At 36.4% G+C, this 18,366-nt stretch overlaps 1 pseudogene across 1 annotated transcript in view; it reads left to right on the forward strand.

Moving 5' to 3' along the window:
* The window catches only part of LOC307051323 (large ribosomal subunit protein eL8-like), a 91,073-nt pseudogene extending 73,747 nt beyond the window's left edge, over nucleotides 1-17,326 (forward strand). The window contains exons 2-3 of the transcript in view: nucleotides 13,658-13,791; nucleotides 16,503-17,326. The product of the transcript in view is annotated as a large ribosomal subunit protein eL8-like (transcript). The remainder of the gene's footprint in view (nucleotides 1-13,657; nucleotides 13,792-16,502) is intronic.
* The last annotated feature ends 1,040 nt before the right edge of the window (nucleotides 17,327-18,366 follow it).

Genomic DNA, 18,366 nt, shown 5'->3' on the forward strand with positions numbered 1-18,366 from the left:
TAAATTAATGGCATTTAGAGGGAGCTAAGGTTTTCACTCTTGGAATGGAAATTTACAGATAAGCCTGAGCAGGAGGCTAAAATGAGCCATGGGGTCATGAATTCTAGATGGAAACATCAAAATGAGTTTGTGCATAGTTTATTATAGATGCAGATGGTTACATATAGAAATATATATAGATAAGTGAAAATACATAATAGTAAACAGGCATATATTTCCAGTCTCTTTCAGCTGAAAGAGCCTTGAAGCAAAGACTCCAGTAGCAGCAAGCATCCCCAGCACTCAAATCTTGATGTCTAATACCATTCTCCAATAAAAGGCTCCTTAGAGAAATGGCTGATTTAGTATTGGTGCCCACAATATACAAAATATAAAAGATGATCATGGAATATGTTATAAAAAACATCGACTCGACCACCACACACATTTATGGGAATATGGCAAAGATGCATATTTGGTGCAACTGAAAGAACTCCCAGCATTTTGAGCATAAAGTAAAATTGCATAATGACCCCGAATAAAAATATTTATGAGTCCATACTGATATGAGTAAATGATTTAAATATGTAAATAAATGGGCAGAATAAAAAAATCTCATGTGTAAAACAATTCAAATAATTTATGTATAGACATATTCTGCCTTCGAGGAAGTTGTGCATAAATCCCCACTTCTTAAGTGTGGACTGCCATAGAAACCTTCTTCTGAAGAGTACAGTATAGGAAGTGAGGAAAAAAGAGGAATTTCAGAGTGTGAGAAACTTGGCAAACGCTACCTCAGCCATGTGATTAAGGTCAACAGAAATTGTGTTAATTCATGTTGATAATATGTACCCTTATTATGATGTGATGAAAATGGCACTTTACCTTTGTGGTCTTCCTCTCCAAACACATAGCCCTACTGTAAGCATGAGAAAAATGTCAGCAAAATCCCAATATTGTACCTGAACAGTCCTCCTGAAAACTGTCCAGATCAGCAAAAATAAGGACAATCTGAGAAATTGTTACAGATGAAAGGAGCCTCAGGAAAAAATCACAATCAAATATAATGTCATATCTTGGATGGGATCCTGGAACAGAAAAAAAGGCATTAGGTAAAATCCAAGGAATTTGGAATAAACTATGTATTCTAATTAATAACAATATATCAATGTCACAACCACATGACATGAGTAATGCCAGGCAAGAGCCATCCGTTTGAGAGTTGTCAAACCACAAGACTATGAGAAATAATAATTTGTTGTCTTAAACCAATAGTTCATGGGTAACATGACTGGTTACTCAACAGTAAGTAACTGAAATGGAAGAATCCTCCTACAGGGAGAAACAAGTGAAAACAATAGCAGCAACAACAAAAACAGCTGCAAAGATCACATACACAAAATTTTAAACATCCAGGAAATAACCCATAATAAGGAAATTCATATGGCTCAGAGGGTTAATGACCTCAAGAACCTGTGACAATCGATAATCTGAAAGAATACATATTATGTAATAGGGCTGTGCTAAGGGCAATAAATCAGACTGTCTTTGTATTTTACTGGTGATATAGGAGCATATTCTAATCAAAGCTGAGGCATGTGAATTATGAACAGTGCTGGATATATGTTATAAGGAATGCAAAGTATATGACTTGAAGTGAAATAGTATTTAATAAAACTTAGTATCATTTATATTTAGAAGCCAAGGGAGTAACCAAAAGTTCTTATAATAATCTAATTAACTTGACTATACTAAGTACTTTTACTAGTAGTTTGTTTTCTTTATAGCAACAAACTATGCTAGAATAATAATTATGTATTTAACTATATTATCATTAACTTGCATTGTTTTAAAGTATCAATTGACTGAAGAGAACATGCTAGCTTGAGAATATAAGCACTATTTATTACATCATTTCTTGCGAAATGATATTCTGAATATTAAAGAACTAGGTTATAAACAGATAATTAAATGTGAGAATTAATTTTGTTTAATGGGGCTCAATTACCTTACGTGAACAATATAAATCATTTAAGCTTTGTTTTAATTTTTTTATTTTTCACTATTTCTTTTTATTAATATTTTTATTGGAGTATAATTGCTTTACAATGGTATGTTAGTTTCTGCTTTATAACAAAGTGAATCAGCTATACATATACATATATCCCCATATCTCCTCCCTCTTGCATCTCCCTCCCATCCTCCCTATCCCCCCCAGGTGGTCCTGCATATTCAAAAAGTCCATGATTATCATCTATGAATAATAAATAGATATATTTTTAGTCAAATTACCTACTATATAGAGGAATGCTAACGTTGCTTATCTTTACAATGAACTTTCAGTTGCAGGTCAAGCTGTAGCTAAGCATCTGCTGTGGCCATATGTTATCTCAGTAGATTGCCACCAGGTGAAATTCATTATGAGATACACCAAATTCTAAAAACTATCACGGGAGATATGCTATAATACATAAGGTTTTCACCAAATTCTAAAAACTATCACAGGAGATGCTATAATACATAAGGCTTTTCCCTGCTTGACCTCCCAGTCCCAATGGAGGAGGTAATTCCACATTTCAGCTAATATTATTTTGGTTCCTTCCATGAAGCTGGAAAACATTTCTTGCAGTATAGAATCTCTCACTTGCATCTAGAAAGTGAGTATAAGATTAACAGTTGGAGAAAGAATTTACTCACCATGGGAAAATATTTTTGAGGGCTAGAAAACAAAAGTGTAAAGATGACAATATTTCCCTTTTATTACTATTCATGCTAGCCTGACCTTAAGTTTCTCACTTCCAGAGACTCCCAAAGGGTGGTTAGATTTTTCAGCTATTTTGAGGCACCCATGGTAGTTTAGCTACCTTCTATAAACCATGAACATGCTTGATTCAGTTAGGTGCTTTCAGTCCCTTAAATTCTTAGAAGTTTTATATCATACTTAAGCTGTTATGTCTGTTTTTCATTAACATAGATCAGTTTATTTGCTTTTAAATAAAATGAAGTCTCAATCTTTCAACAAAGTATATTAGAATATATTAAGATAATATAAAAGTACAACATTAATATATTTACCAAATAATAATTTTAAAATAAATGGAAGTATGTAATTTTTCATATTTAAGTTTTCAAACAACAGATTGGCAAAGAAGAGGAATGGAGAATTTGAAGTGTGGAAAACATCAGCATAGCTGAAAGACTATCTTCAAATAGAATGTAGCATTTTACATTTAAAAAGTACATAAAAAGCATGTATCTTTATGTTAAAACAACATCCATTAAATTGCTAATTTTTAAGAGTTAAAGCCCTTTCTAATCTGGTCACCTGGAAGAAGGAAGTTTATTATGTTTGTATTAAAATTGGGAAAATGATCTCTGGTAGACAGAATTCTAAGACACTTCAAGTGTTCTGCCCCCTGATATATGTGCCCTATGGAATTCCCTCCTCTTGAGTGTAATGAACCTGTGCATATGATGGGATGTTATCCCTGTGATTAGATCACCAATCAGTTCAGTTTGACTTGATCAATAGGGAGATTTTCTTGAGTGGACCTGATTTAGTGAGGCAGGCCATTTAAAGGAAAGTGAAGCATCAGAAATATGCCCCTGTGTTAGCTTTGAGGACAGCAACTGCCATGCTGTGAAGGCCATGGGATAGAGAACAATGAGTGGCCTCTTAATGCTGAGGGTCTCCATCCTTTAAAATTATAAGGGAATTAATTTTGCCAGTAACCTATGAGTTCGGAGAAGGACTTCACATCTAAAATGGGATTGCAGTCCCTGCCAAAGCCTTGATTTCAGCCTGTGGAGACAATGGATAGAGGTCCCTACTATTTGAACTATTTTACTGCTTCAGGGCAGGGACTATTTTACAGTAGTGGGGTTCAACTTCTAGAATGTGACTTCAATGTCAGTTTGGGGTGGAAGAGATTCATTCACAATCTGGAGAAATGTTTCTCCAAGCTGATTAAAAGCAAGGACTGGGAAGACCCCTGTGGTTCCTTGGAGTCCCTTCATTGAGAATCGGGGGGTTGTAAAGGCTGGCTAAGCAAGGTGAAGGCACCTGAAGTGCATAAATTTGCAAAGAATCTCTTTTCCAATGTCCTTGCTCTTTGCACTAATAGCACAAAGTAGCAGGGTTTTGGATTCATTAGGAAGCCCTCAATTACTGGACTTGAAGATTAAGAACTTTGGTGGTCTTTTTTTGAGGTGACAGCTGGAGTGTGAGAGAGCTGGTTGGCCAGATTAACTAAATTTGGAGTGGACATAGTTCCCCATTCCATCCTGGTCCTTTTTACTGTAAAGCAAAGATCCTGGTTCACCCCATTAATAAATACAGATTTAAAGCTATGTGGGTAAAAATCAACATTTGAAGGAAGACCAAAATTTTCTTTAAAAGCAATCTGAAGTTGATTACAGTAGTCATGAACAGGTTCATTAAATGTGTTGTGTACAACCTGAATTCTGTTCCAATCAACAGGCTTTGGAAGATCCCTAGGAATTGCTCAGTGAAGTCGCCTAGCAATTGCCCAAGACTGATTGTATCATATATCAGTGGGCTGGTCTCCCAGTTGTTATTCTTAGAGACCTTTCAGGATTTTCCCAATTAATGATTTTCATCCAATGCTGGGCCTGACCTTCACTTACAAGCATATGAACTGGCTTATATGCATCAGGGAAACCAGGTTGATAAGTTTGTATGACTGTATTAAATTCCTTAGCAAATATGTGAGGGTGAGGATCTTTGGTTACTTTGGGAAAATCTTTGACTGTGGCTCTTAGTTCAGCTTTAGTCCAGGGAATATAAGAAATTAAAGGGTTAAGCTGCTGGGTCCTCAGAAGTCTTAATTTTAAAGGGACAGGTATGTAAAAGTTCAGAGGAAAAGAAAGTAGAGACAGTTTTTGAGAAAAGGAAAAGGGGGATTTGAGGGTATAGAGAAGGCATAGGCAGCATAGAAGGGAAGGAGGAAGATGGTCTCAGTGGTGGATTCTGGCCGCCAGGAGCCAAAGAAGAGAGACAAGATGGTGGCAGAGGCTGAGCCTAAGACAAGGAAGCCAGGGAAGAAAAGCCTTGAGCTTTGGGGGCCTTTTTTATCTTTCTTTAATAATTTGTTTGCCTCAGTTAATCTTAAAATCTTGTTTTGCAGAGAGGCAATTTTAGGCTTCTGATAATGTTTGGAAGCTTCAAAAACACCAATCACAATAAACATTCCAATAAGTTCTGAAAATTTTAAGCTATCGTAATCCAGTTAGGTTTTACGGTTATTAAGTTTGGGGATTTCAAAAGTTCCCCATAATGACCATTGATATTCTGAATTGTTTTTGGTCAGGTTGGTCCATTTATTTAGAAAGGCATATGAGGAAGGATCATTGTTTTTAAACATAAAATCAGCCAGAATCCTTGTAGCTGAGGGCACCCTCAAAATATTTCGATAATTGGAATCCCATTTCTGAGGGGTTTTTCTCTCGAGTAGAAGAACAGTTTTCCAACAGCTTAATAATTTACAGCTCAAATAGTGCAATGCAGTCAGCTTTCAAGCTAATCCCAGCCAATTCTAAGGAAATAGCTTAGTCCAAGAAGAGTCATGCCAAAGACTTTTCAGCCAGTTTCCATAGAATGACCCCTATTTCATAAGAATGGGCTGAAGGCTGGACAACTGGTACAATTTTAGTGAAGCAGCCCCTTTTCTTAAAGGAATGGGCCAAAGGTATTTTCAGCCAGCTTTGGTTGAAACACTCTGATGTCAAAGTCACACCGAAGTACCAAACAAGTACCATATACAGAAGAAGGCCTTAACCAGAAAGACGAAACCTTAAAATAGATCCTGAATAAAGCCTGGAGAGCTTCAAATGCAAAGAGCGTGTGAGCTTGGATTCAGGAGAAAGAGATGTGTGTTCAAACACCAGGGTCAGTGAGAAAAGCAGTGAGCAACAGTGGGCTCAATCACAGGGTATCACACCTATTTGCTCACCAGCCCTGGAGCATTTGTGGGTCTTCACTGGTCCCTGTATGGACCACCAAAATGTTGATCTGAAACAAAGAGACTGCCAGATGTTTCTCCAGCAAAGATAAGTTTATTCAGTATTAGCAGAGAATCACAAGTATCAGCAAGCCATATGCAAGTGCCTGCATGGCAATGGAAGGAGAACACTTAAAAAGAGAGGAAGAGGAAGTTGGAGGGCTAGAGTAAACAAAGAGTCCATGGCTTTTGATTGGCTGAGTTCTCGCCAGGAAAGAAGAGGAGTCTTTCTTCTTGGGCTCTGCGATTGTCTCAGGGTGTGAGAGCCCACCTCCTTCTGGTCTTCTGACTCTATTTAATTGAGGTTTCTGCTTATCATTTAATTTTTACAGAGTGCTATACATTTGGAAGGCATGAAGTCTGTATTTTGAGGTTGAAAACATAGTAAATGAATGACTAACACACATGTGTTATATATTATACATTATATGAATATCATATAATATATAATTAATCCTCCCTGGGAAGATCATAATAACAGTCTTTCTAAGATTTAAATCATCTAACACTATGTGAAATGAATCCCCCCACTCTCTCTATATATATATATTTACATGTATATATAAATATATATAAAATAACTGCTCAAAACTCAACAATTCAAAGTGTTAGCCATCTTATGTTTAAGAGAGAAAATATTTGTATGTAACCCAAGTCAGAAGGCAGGAGGGCACCACTTAATAGTTCTGGTTGTGGAGCCACGATGAATGGTTTAGAAATGTCAACTCTACCTCTTACTGCCTAGATACTTCTAAGCAAGTCATTTATTCTCTCTGTGCTTCAGTTTCTAAGTCTCTGAAATGGGGATAATACTGACTTCTTGTGTGTTAATTCTTTGAAGGCTGCATGAATTAAAGTGTGTAAAATCTTTGTTTCTTACACATAATAAATGCTTAGAATTAGCTTTACTATATGTCAGGAGGACCTGAAGTGCAGTTATGCAAGATACTACAAATGTTCATTTTTTTGGTTATTTCTAGGGAAATCATACATAAGTTGAAATAATTCTTCTCAAAAATGGAAACTCTAAAAATGAAGGGTTATGTTTCATGCATGCTATGCTTAATTTGTTTTGTCAAGGTTTTTAAAGAAGATGATGTTGATTTTTAATATAAAATTAGTAACTGATTTTTGCTCTATTGTATTTAGTGTTCTTATTTCCCCTTAAAGTTACTGTATCTGTGTGTCTTTTTTTTTTTTTTTTTTTTTTGCCATACGAGGGCCTCTCACTGCTGTGGCCTCTCCCGTTGCAGAGCACAGGCTCCGGATGCTCAGGCTCTGGACGCGCAGGCCCAGCAGCCATGGCCCATGGGTCTAGCCGCTCTGCGGCATGTGGGATCCTCCCAGGCCGGGGCACAAACCCGTGTCCCCTGCATCGGCAGGCAGACTCTCAACCACTGCGCCACCAGGGAAGCCCTCTGTGTGTCTTTTAACTACCCTGTTTGGTTTTATCATGTGGTCATATTCCCAGTTTGCTCCGTTGTTTATAAAAGTGCCAAACTGAGTTCATCAAAGGAATAATAAATACTCCATATGACATTCATTATTTTGATTTTCAATAAATAGAGTAAATTGCATCCACACTTTGTTCCTCATTTCACTTTGAAATGAAACAGATAGTTTTTCCAATGATTATTCTGCCTTCTTATTGACAGTAACTGGTCTCTTACATGAATGTCAAATAATGGTTCTATTTTATAACCAAAATTGTAAATTTTTATCAAATGCAGGCATCAGGTTATTAAATTGATGATCTCTTTTATGAAAATTGGCATTAATTGGGCAATACAGCAGAGAAAGTACATACTGCCCCTATAGGAGGCAGACTAATGCATTTCCTCACCCCTAGGGTACCCACGTCCTAATCCCAGGAACCTGTGCATATATTGTGTCACATGGCACAAGGTAATTAAAGTTGCAGGTGGAAATAAATTTGCTGAGCAGTGGACCTTACCATAAGGGGGTTATTCTAGATTATCGGGATGGGCCTAATGTTACCACTAAAAAGTAAAAGAGAAATGCAGAAAGGGAAGTTAGAAGGATGCAATGTGAGAAGGATTCAATCTGCCTTTTTGAATTTGGAAAAGGTGGTCTTGATCCAAGGTGTGAGGGGAGCCTCAAGAAGCTGGAAGAGAAAGGGAACAAATTCTCCCCTAGGCCTTGTAGAAAAGAACTCAGTCCTGTCAGGCCCTTGATGTTGCCAGAGGAAACCTGTCAGACTTCTGATCTACAGAGCTGTAAGACACTAAATGTGTCTTGTTTTAAGTCACTCTTTGTAGTATTTGTTACAACAGCAATAGAAAACCAACACGGTGCCCATCTTCTGAGGGGTACCCTCCTAGCTGTCTCATAGTCCAAGCAGACTGGGTGCAAATCGAGCACCTATGACCACAGACAACACTTAATTTTTAGACAGTGTATTTGGCTGAGGAGGAATATTTCCTGAGCCTCCGTTACAGAAATGTTACGAGTGTGACAACCAGTCTACCGACAGGACTGCATAGAGCTGTTGAGGCCAATTTTATAAAACCCCAAGCCACTTCCTTTTCAGGAAAAAAAAAATGTTAGCTTAACATATCACATGAATCTATTTTATATACTTTGATAGTTTTCACAATAATTTTAAATTTTACTCAAATTGTGATAAACATCATACAGTTTTCCATTTTCTGCTTGACAACTTAGAGATAGGGTCCCTAGATCCATTGTTCAAAATGCTGTATATGTATATATATGTATATATATGCTGTATATGTATATATAGATATATAGATAGATATAGATTTACATATTTAAATTATATATATTTTAGCCTTTTGAAGACAGGAAAAAAAGAGGCAACATTTGGGTTTAGTTTTAGAAATATATGGCTATATTCACGTATGAATTTGCCCTACTGAATTGTAATGTGCTTTTTCTTCCTTCCATCCTCTCACAAGAACATTCTTGCTTTGCTTGCCAGCATTTGAAAAGGAATGAAAGAATTAGTTCGTAAGGTGTGAAGCAATAGGAAATTCCTTCCTAAAGTTGTCATGTTATCTTTCTGGCCACCTGGCCTATGTTCTGACATGAGAGAGACCAGTTTAGTTTATGTAAAGCTTGAACACATCAGTTCTTCAAGAGAAGGCTAAGAATCTAAAGGAAGTACTTCACTGCTTCACAGACAAGTACTTCACAGACAAGAAATTACTGTGACCTTGACTACATGTTTCATTAATAGTGAACTATTTTCATTTCAAGTGTCTTTTTATATTAAAGCAGCAGGTTGTGTTGAACGTGAAACCACGGAGAGAAAATGTGACATATTTAAGGATTGTCACTTTTCATTATTGTAACTATTGAGACTATTTGGTTTATTTCCAGAATGACAATGTCGTACGTATTAGAAAAAGCAACCTAAAATGTGGCAAACATGTTTTAAAAAGGTTTACTTTTAAACCTTTTAAAAATATTTTTTTCATCTATCAGATAAAGCACTGGCTTATGAGTAATTATTTTAATTTTTCTCATTTATCATCTCTCTCCTCTCCCTTAAAGAAGCACTGCTAACCAACTTCATAATGGATTAGTATATTGCTTCCTGCTGCATTAAAATGTGGCATGTGGCATGGAATCGACAAATTTAAAATTCTTACAAAATGGGGATAATACAAGCAGGAGTCAACACACATAATTCTTACCATGTCAAGGCAGTGTTTTAAGCATTGTTTATGTACTAATTCACTTAATTGTCACAAAAGGTCAGAATATCGTGCTTGCATTTTACACAAGACAGGTGAAGTAACTTAACCAGAGTCCCATAGTGGATCTGGTAAGCATAACAATGTTGCTAATAGAGAAATTTTCTTTTTTTTGCTTTTACCAAAGCTTATATTAAAATTAGTTTGGCTCTTTGGTTGCAAATAACAGAATAAATTCAAGAAAGAAAAGGCAAAACAGTAAAAAAAATACGTATATTTTAAGGGCATAGTAGCATCTCATGGAACACAAGGATAGGAGGTCCTAAAAAAGACATTGAAACCATGCAATAAGAAGCACTGAGAATCTTTATTTCCACCTTTCATTTCTTATCTTTCTCTTCTGCTGCTTTAGTCTGTCTTCTCTATAGACTAGTCTTTTCTGTTCCCTTATCTTCATGGTCCATAGAAACTAGCCACCATAACTCTCATGACCCGTCTCTTCATTCCATGACCAATCCATATGAAGCTTGTCCTAATTATATATTCTTATGCTGAGAAATTAGATTGGTCAAACTTAGCTTAGGTACCCATCTCTGTCAAAACAGTTCTACTGTTAATAACTTCATTTTGAAATACCTTGAATATAAGAAGTAGAAGAGGGGCAATTGACTAGAAAATTCCATAATTTAAGTAACTGGAATCTTCCAATATAAACTAATATATTTTAATATGCTAATGTATAAATTATATATTGTTAATTCAAACTCATGTGATACCAACGAGAGGCTGATGATCTCTTTCTATGCAAATTATATGACTAAACAAAAGAACATCAAAACTAGAATAAGAAGCTCTTCTTTGGCTTCCAACTCCCCTCTAACAAGCACACACAAAGGCTTTCCACAGAGAAACTCAATAATATGAAGAATATTTATATTGATTATATTAAATTGATATACACTTGATTGATACACATTTTTGTAATGCATTTTGGAATAAATATCGCTAAGTGTGAACAAGCAATTCACTAAAATCCCATGATTCTTTATTCTCTGTTCTTTGGTTATATGGAAATTCTTGATTTAAAAAAAAAAAAGAATTCCATTATTACATATATATGATAAAAACTAAGCAGGTGTAATTGGAACAGACCATTTATGGTACTTCCTTCTACACAAGTATCATAAATATTTGAACAGTATCTTCCTGACTAGATACTGTTGGAAGCTTACTATGAAAAAACTAAATTCTGCTAAAACATAAATCTTAAGGATTTGGGGGCTTGCAACACACTCTAGAAGACTCTCAGTGGCCAAAAATAGTACTAAGCTTATGGGAATGGTAGGGTTCTCTGTGGGGTGGAGGGATTAATTGTGTCAGTACCAGCAGGAGATAAGACCATGGCCATGGGATGGTCCCATATCAGCAGAAGGAAATGAAAGTTCTCTCCGAGGGAAAGCATCATTAATTTAGGCCCCAGGTTTCCACAGTCAGATATCTCACACACACACACACACACACACACACACACACACACACACACACAATCACCACGAACAAGAATCTGTGGGACAAAAAAGCCACAGCAGATTTAGACTCTCATGGACTTCAATGTTGACATTTCAAGAAATGAATATAAATTAACTTTAAACTCTATGAGGAGAAAAAGGTAGAATAATGAAAGTGAGCCAGCAGCAAGTAAATAAGGGGGAAAAACCCCCACAAAGTACTATATGGATTATATTATTATTTTTAAAAATGAAAAATAAGTAAAATGAAACAATATATTGTTTAACTGTAAACGTGATACAATATAAATAAAAAGGCCAAGGATGATAAGTTTAAAATTCAGGTTGTTATTACCTCTTGACTGGGAAGGGGGCTATCAGGGATTTGGAATCCTGAAAGAGGAAAGTGTTACATGGAGAGTGATAGGGTCCCTTGTAGTAAGTTGCAGTTCTTAAATTGTAGGTTCGCAGGTACTCTTTTATGCTTCAAAACATATATGCATGCCACAAATATTTTGTATATATATATCAAATATTTAAAAATAATAAAACTCTGAAAAAGGAATATATTAATTATATAGGCTAATATAAAATTAAATACTGTTTTATAAACTAACTTTAAACTTTGTACTTTAGATTACACAGGAACACAGGGTCTAAATGGGTGTCTCCCGGGGAGCCATATATTCCTGAAAGTCCTGAAAATTTCTATTTCTTCTCCCACTCTTCCTCCTCCCTCTCCTCCTTCTTCTTGGTGGTTCCCATGAGAAAAATTTAAGTGTCTGCATTTACTTCAATTTTAAGTTTAAACAATGTAGTATATTCTGCATTATTTCAATGGTTACCTTAGAGCTACACAGTTAATTACAACTATAATGGCAACATTACAGAATGAATTCAGTAAGTGGATTTATTTTATGATTTGTTAAGTCAATGAATCATTTTACTTTTTAATGGTTTCAGGTTAATGAAAAAGAATGGAGGCTGAGGAAAAAATAAATAAAATATTCTTGCTAAGCCAAGGTCATGGGACCTCATGGTATAAGTCACTTTAGAGTAGTTTGAATAATAACACTAAAATTGATTCCAGAATGGAATCATCACATACCTAAAACTAGAATAAGTATGTGGAATTCAAAAAACCCATGTTGGTGTGGCAAAATTGTTCTTGTATTTTAAGAGGTGATTTAGCTTCAGCAAAACATTATCTGCTACATTACATCAATTTGTTATCTAATTCCTCAATATTTAATGTACTTTAAATTTAGTAATTTTTTTGGTTTTGTAGTTGTGTAAATAGTATAATAGTTTCTTACTAGTTTCATGTTTGTGTATATTTAATAGACTTTAAATAATTTGTCATCACTGAAAGACATTTTTTAAAATTAAACTTATGAGTAGTTTAACATGGTTGAGATCACCAGATTAAATCTGGAAAAGCTCCATTAATTTTCAAGAGTGGTGTATTTCTGTTGACTTGACTTCTCATTTCAAAATCTGAGGGACTCATAATTAATAGAATAAAAATGCCCAGCTCAAATTCCCATTATTACTAAAAGGAAATTAAGCCAATACTATTAGGTAGCGGGCAAGGAGGCAAACATGTTTTATGCTCCTACATTGAACATCGTATAATGTCACTTTTAAAATTTTTTATAAGAAAATTTGGAAGATGTTATATGAACTTCTCATTAGAAAAGTATTATAACTAGTTCTGTAAAATATGACTAATATTTTATATTCTTGCACAGCATTCTAGCTCACTGAATTTAGCCTGTTACATTCAAGATATTCATGTTTATTTTTATGAATTGATGAATGAATGAACAAATGATCAAATAAGTGAACAAATCCTGCAGGAATCTATTTTATATCTTCAACATCACTCTCTTTCAACAGAAGATGTATTCCAGGATACTAAGTGTCAGAAACTGATTGCATCTTTTGGTCTATGGCCTGATTCTTTCATGCTTCCTTTAATCTCTTCGTGTTTTCTTGCTCAGATGCTTCTTATTAGTGCATCTGGATATAATTAAGTATCTAAGATGCCTTCTGAAGCCAGTGTCATTTCACTATTATATAATAAAGACTTTAAGTAGAACAGCTTAAGTTTGACTGTGATGTGCAATAGATATGACATTCCAAAGATGAATCACCATTTGAAGAATCTACAAAGAAAATTTAAAATAATTAAAATAAGTTGATCTTAGTGTTTTGAATCCTCTCACCTCAAGTATATAAGGGATGAAGAGAAATAAAGGAGAGAGAGTTTTGGGGGAGAAGATATTGGGAGGAAAATATTTTTTAATAAAAATGTGATGTGATATTCTCTACCTCCCCTCCTCCAGGTAGGATGTGATATTCCTTCCCTCCCCTTCTCCCTCTCTCTGCTTAAACATTCATGGGGGGTGCAGGCTCTCACAGGGATCTATAGAAAGCTTAATACATTACGCCTTCATTTGGGAGGCAGGGTGGACTAGGATCTGACTCTCACCTTGGAACTCTTGTAAAAGAAAAAGGACTTAATAACTCTTCGGAGAGTGATGCTATTTTGGGGTCGACCTACATACTCCCTGGATACGTCCTAACAATGGATGAATGCCTGTAGGGTTCCCTCCTAGCTGATGTGAAGTGCGTAGAGAGCAAGCCATCCTGACTTCTGTCCAAGAGCGCCACCTGGAGTCACGGAGGGAATGAAGCAGCAAGAAGCTGAAGATGCATATTCAGAGCTCAGGAAAGAGTGGCAAAGGGCCACCTAGAACAAAGTCAAGAGAAAGGCAGGGGGGAGAGAGGTGGCCTGCAGAGAATGTCAGAAGAACTCAGAAAAGAAACCCTTGCAAAATATGTCAGGAAATTCGAGCTGAATGATGGTTAAAGTAAGAACTGTCCTTACCTTGAAAACAGCATCTAGAAAAGAGGGCAGGGAAGGAGTTGTTTGTGAGAGAAGTTTAGATGAATAAATAGACAAGCCAACTATACCATTTGTAATCTTGAAGGCATCCAGCCTAAAAAAGGCTGGTGTTAATATGAAGTCATAAAATACGTTATTAAATCAAAATTCCTCGTGGTGATGAATATCTTGGACTAAACATTCTAATTACTGAATTGTGTCTGTGAACAATTTAAAGTATCCCTAGAACAAATTTTACCTAAGAGTAGGCAGGAGAACCCTGGCAATTACCACACTAGGTATATTTTAAAGGGGCAATGGGTGATCAAAGTAAATTTGCATTTTGGATACATCAAAAAGAGTTGTTCAACCTCCAGGTTACATAAGAAAATGTAAAACTTTTCTTAAAAAGCTAATTCAGTTCTCTAAACTGTCAAAATAAGGGGCTGTGTTCTTTGACAAGTTTGCATTTGGTTTTATTTCTATTTCCTCTATTTCTTTTGGATTTATTGCCCAAATTAGGTGTCTTGACCAAAGCTGAGAGTGAGGGCAAATATCACTATCACAAAAATTCTGTTTCTAAGAATAAATAGGAAATTTTAACAAACATTTGTTATTATCACCACTTAACTTTTAAACATTTTAACAGTTAAGTATTGAAAGCTTAATGTTATAGCAAAGAACAGCAACTTCCTCACTGTCACCTGCCAGATTCCTGTTGTAGACACTGTAATGCACTTTTGAAATATTAGATGCTCATTTTCAGCTAAGGTCAGGGAGAAGCAAGTTTTTTTTTTTCTTTCCTCCTTTATAGTGAGTGTCTGAGGTTGTCTTATCTTTTCTTTAACTTATGGATTTGGAGATATCTTCCATGGTGAGATGCAGTTTCATTTAAGCAATCTGACAAGTTAAAACTTTATACACTGCTTGCAGAAGAGACCGTCTGAATACGTTTCCAAGCAGAGTTAATGCTGTCACTTTCAGTTGTTTGTTTTAAATTTCTTTTATATTTGCTCCACTTGCTGCTTTAAAAAATCACCTGAGTACTCAGTCATAGGTGTATAAATTTGGCAATGGTGCCATGTAATTGTTTATCAAGAAAAAAAGTCATCTGAATTTTCATCTACATTTCTGCTTTCATTGCACACCCATTAACTTTAACATCTTTGCTACAAAAGATATAGATGAAGTCTTTACAGTAGGTCTCATGAAAGAAGTGCACATATTTTGGAGATATATCAATATCATATTTCATCAGCAGCTACCAGCAGTTGAATGACTTCTTGTATAAGTGTGCATCAGTTGTTATTGAGCTCTGCAGTGTTAGTATTGCTGTTTGCAAAGTAACATATTTAAGATTTCTATTGCTCAAGCAGCCTTTTCACACTGTAATAGCAGCTATTACATCTTGTTTGAACATTTTGTGAAAATATGACAAGATACTTACAAAACGTTTTCCATATCATTAGGTTTACATAGGGCTAAGGAATATGAGGAAGATAGATTGGTTACCAGCTGGCTTACAAACAGTATTTTTACTTTCTCTTTTGCTGTGATATAATTGTTTTATGAACACATAACTGCAGCATGTAGACAAAACAACATATATGCTTTTGATACTTGGATTTATCTTTATCATATTTATCTCATTGTGACAGGAAACTGATTTTCCATTCTATAAATTTTTTTTCAATCATATTGCCATGTTGTTAGTTGAGTAACATCCTGAAATCTCTCATCAAGCAAGTAAACAGAACCTCAAGTTAATCGTAAATTGATGACGCTTTCTACATAAAAATTCCTTCTCCATTTCATAATATCTGATGTGTTATAAATTTAAATAGCACAGTTTATTATATAACTAACGTTAGGTAAGAATTTTTGTGCTACTGCAGTAATTTGAAGAAAACATCGTGGTAGCACAGGGGAACCAGGAACAAAAAATGTACTGGTGATGGAAAACTTTTGAGAGAGAGGGTATTTTAATTTGGTCAAAAAGAATGAGTAAGAGTTTTACAGACTAAAAGCTATAAAATTATTTGGCTCTGCCCTTCCTCCCTCTTTCCCTCCTTTGTTTCCCTTCATTCTTTTTATAAGCTGTATCATTGGTTTGGGTTTTCCAAAGTTTCCAGATGTCTATGAATAACTAGGGATTCTTCCTTCGTGATAGGAGTATGTGTTATGAATGTCAGGCATAGTGTCTCAAAAAGAACATTGAGTATTCTCATTTCTTTTCGTGGACTGTTTGTAAAAGAATCGATTTAAAAATATATTATACATGGTTATTTATATTTCACGATTAAAATGATCGTCTCTGGTGACTGTCAAATTGTGTCCAAATCCTGGTCTCACTACATAGCAGTTACGTGATTTTATGCTATTTTCATTTTGTTAACAGAGGAAAATAATGGCATTTACTTGATAGAGTTATTGTGAAGCTAGCCCTCATCCCTGCTGTCGTGAAGAAGCAGGAGGCCAAGAAGGTGGTAAATCCCCTGTTTGAGGAAAGGCCAAAGAATTTTGTCACTGGGTGGGACATCCAACCCAAAAGGCACTTCACCTATTTGTGAAATGGCCAAGTTGCATTGAACTGCAGTGGCAAAGGGCTATCCTCTATAAGCAGTTGAAAGTGTCTCCTGCAGTTAACCAGATCACCCAGTTAACCAAGCCTTGGACAGCCAAACAGCTACACAGCTGCTAAAGCTGGCCCACAAGTATAGATCAGATAGAAAGCAAGAGATCGTTGACTCCAACTGAGAAAAAAGCTGCCAGCAAAGGGGATGTCCCCACTAAGAGGCCACCTGTTCTTCGAGCAGGGGTTAATACTGTGCCCGCCTTAGTGGAGAACAAGAAGGCTCAACTGGTAGTGACTGCACGTGATTTGGATCCCATTGGGCTGGTTATCTTCCTCCCTGTCCTATATCTTAAAGTGGGCGTTTCCTACTGCGTTATCAAGGGCAAGGCCAGGCAGGGGCATCTAGTCCACAGCAAGACCTATCACCATCACCTTCACACAAGTTAACTGAGAAGACAAAGGATCTCTGGCTAAGCAGGTGGAAGCTATCAGGACCAGTTGCAGTGACAGATATGATGAGGTCCACTGTCACTGGGGGAGGCAATATCCTGGGTCTGAAATTGGTGGCTCACATTGCCAAGCTGGAAAAGGCAAAAGGCAAGGAACTGGCCACCAAACTGGGCTTAATGTATACTGTTGAGTTTTCTGTACATAAAATACAAATTCTCCTTTAGCCAGTATTGATTGAGAAAAAAAAAAAAACTAGCATAGAGTATTTCCATTAACACGTATGGCTTACACATGTTAAAATAATCCATTGATTTATTTTATGAATTTATTTGTTTGTTTTTGTCTGCGTCGGGTCTTCGTTGCTGCGTGTGCACTTTCTCTAGTTGCAGCGAGTGGGGGCTACTCTTTGTTGTGGTGTGTGGGCTTCTCATTGCGGTGGCTTCTCCTGTTGCAGAGCACAGGTCTAGGTGCATGAGCTTCAGTAGCTGTGGCTCATGGGCTCTAGAGCACAGGCTCAGTAGTTGTGGTGCACTGGCTTAGTTGCTCTGTGGCATGTGGGATCTTCCCGAACCAGGGCTTGAACCCATGTCCCCTGCATTGGTAGGCAGATTCTTAACCACTGCACCACCAGGGAAGTCCCAAAAAATAATCAATTGATTTCTAACTTTCGTGTATATGCTATTTTTGATATTCACTTCCCTGGTTCTTCATTTTAGATCAAGAATTATACCCTTCTCCCTTTTATCTTTCTCACGTGTTCTTTTTTTTTTAAGACTTTAAAAAATAAATAAATTTATTTATTTATTTAGTTTATTTTTGGCTGTGTTGGGTCTTCACTGCTGCGCGCGGGCTTTCTCTAGTTGCAGAGAGCAGAGACTACTCTTCCTTGCGGTGCACGGACTTCTCTTGTTGTGGTGGCTTCTCTTGTGGAGCACCGGCTCTAGGCGCACAGGCTTCTGTAGTTGTGGCTCGTGGGCTCTAGAGCGCAGGCTTGGTAGTTGTGGCGCACGGGCAGTAGTTGCTCCGTGACATGGGGATCTTCCCAGACCAGGGCTCAAACCCGTGTCCCCTGCATTGGCAGGCGGATTCCTAACCACTGTGACACCAGGGAAGTCCTCTCACATATTCTTTACAAAAGCTTACACTGTGCTTTTCAATATCATTTCAAGAAAGTACTTATTTCTTAGCAGTCATTCAGTATGCAGAGATGCAGTAGACTCTTGACTCTAAACCTGTAATTTGTCTGCATTTAAAAAATACTAGA

This window comes from Hyperoodon ampullatus, assembly GCF_949752795.1.
Source record: "Hyperoodon ampullatus genome assembly, chromosome: 4".
Lineage (NCBI taxonomy): Eukaryota > Metazoa > Chordata > Mammalia > Artiodactyla > Ziphiidae > Hyperoodon > Hyperoodon ampullatus.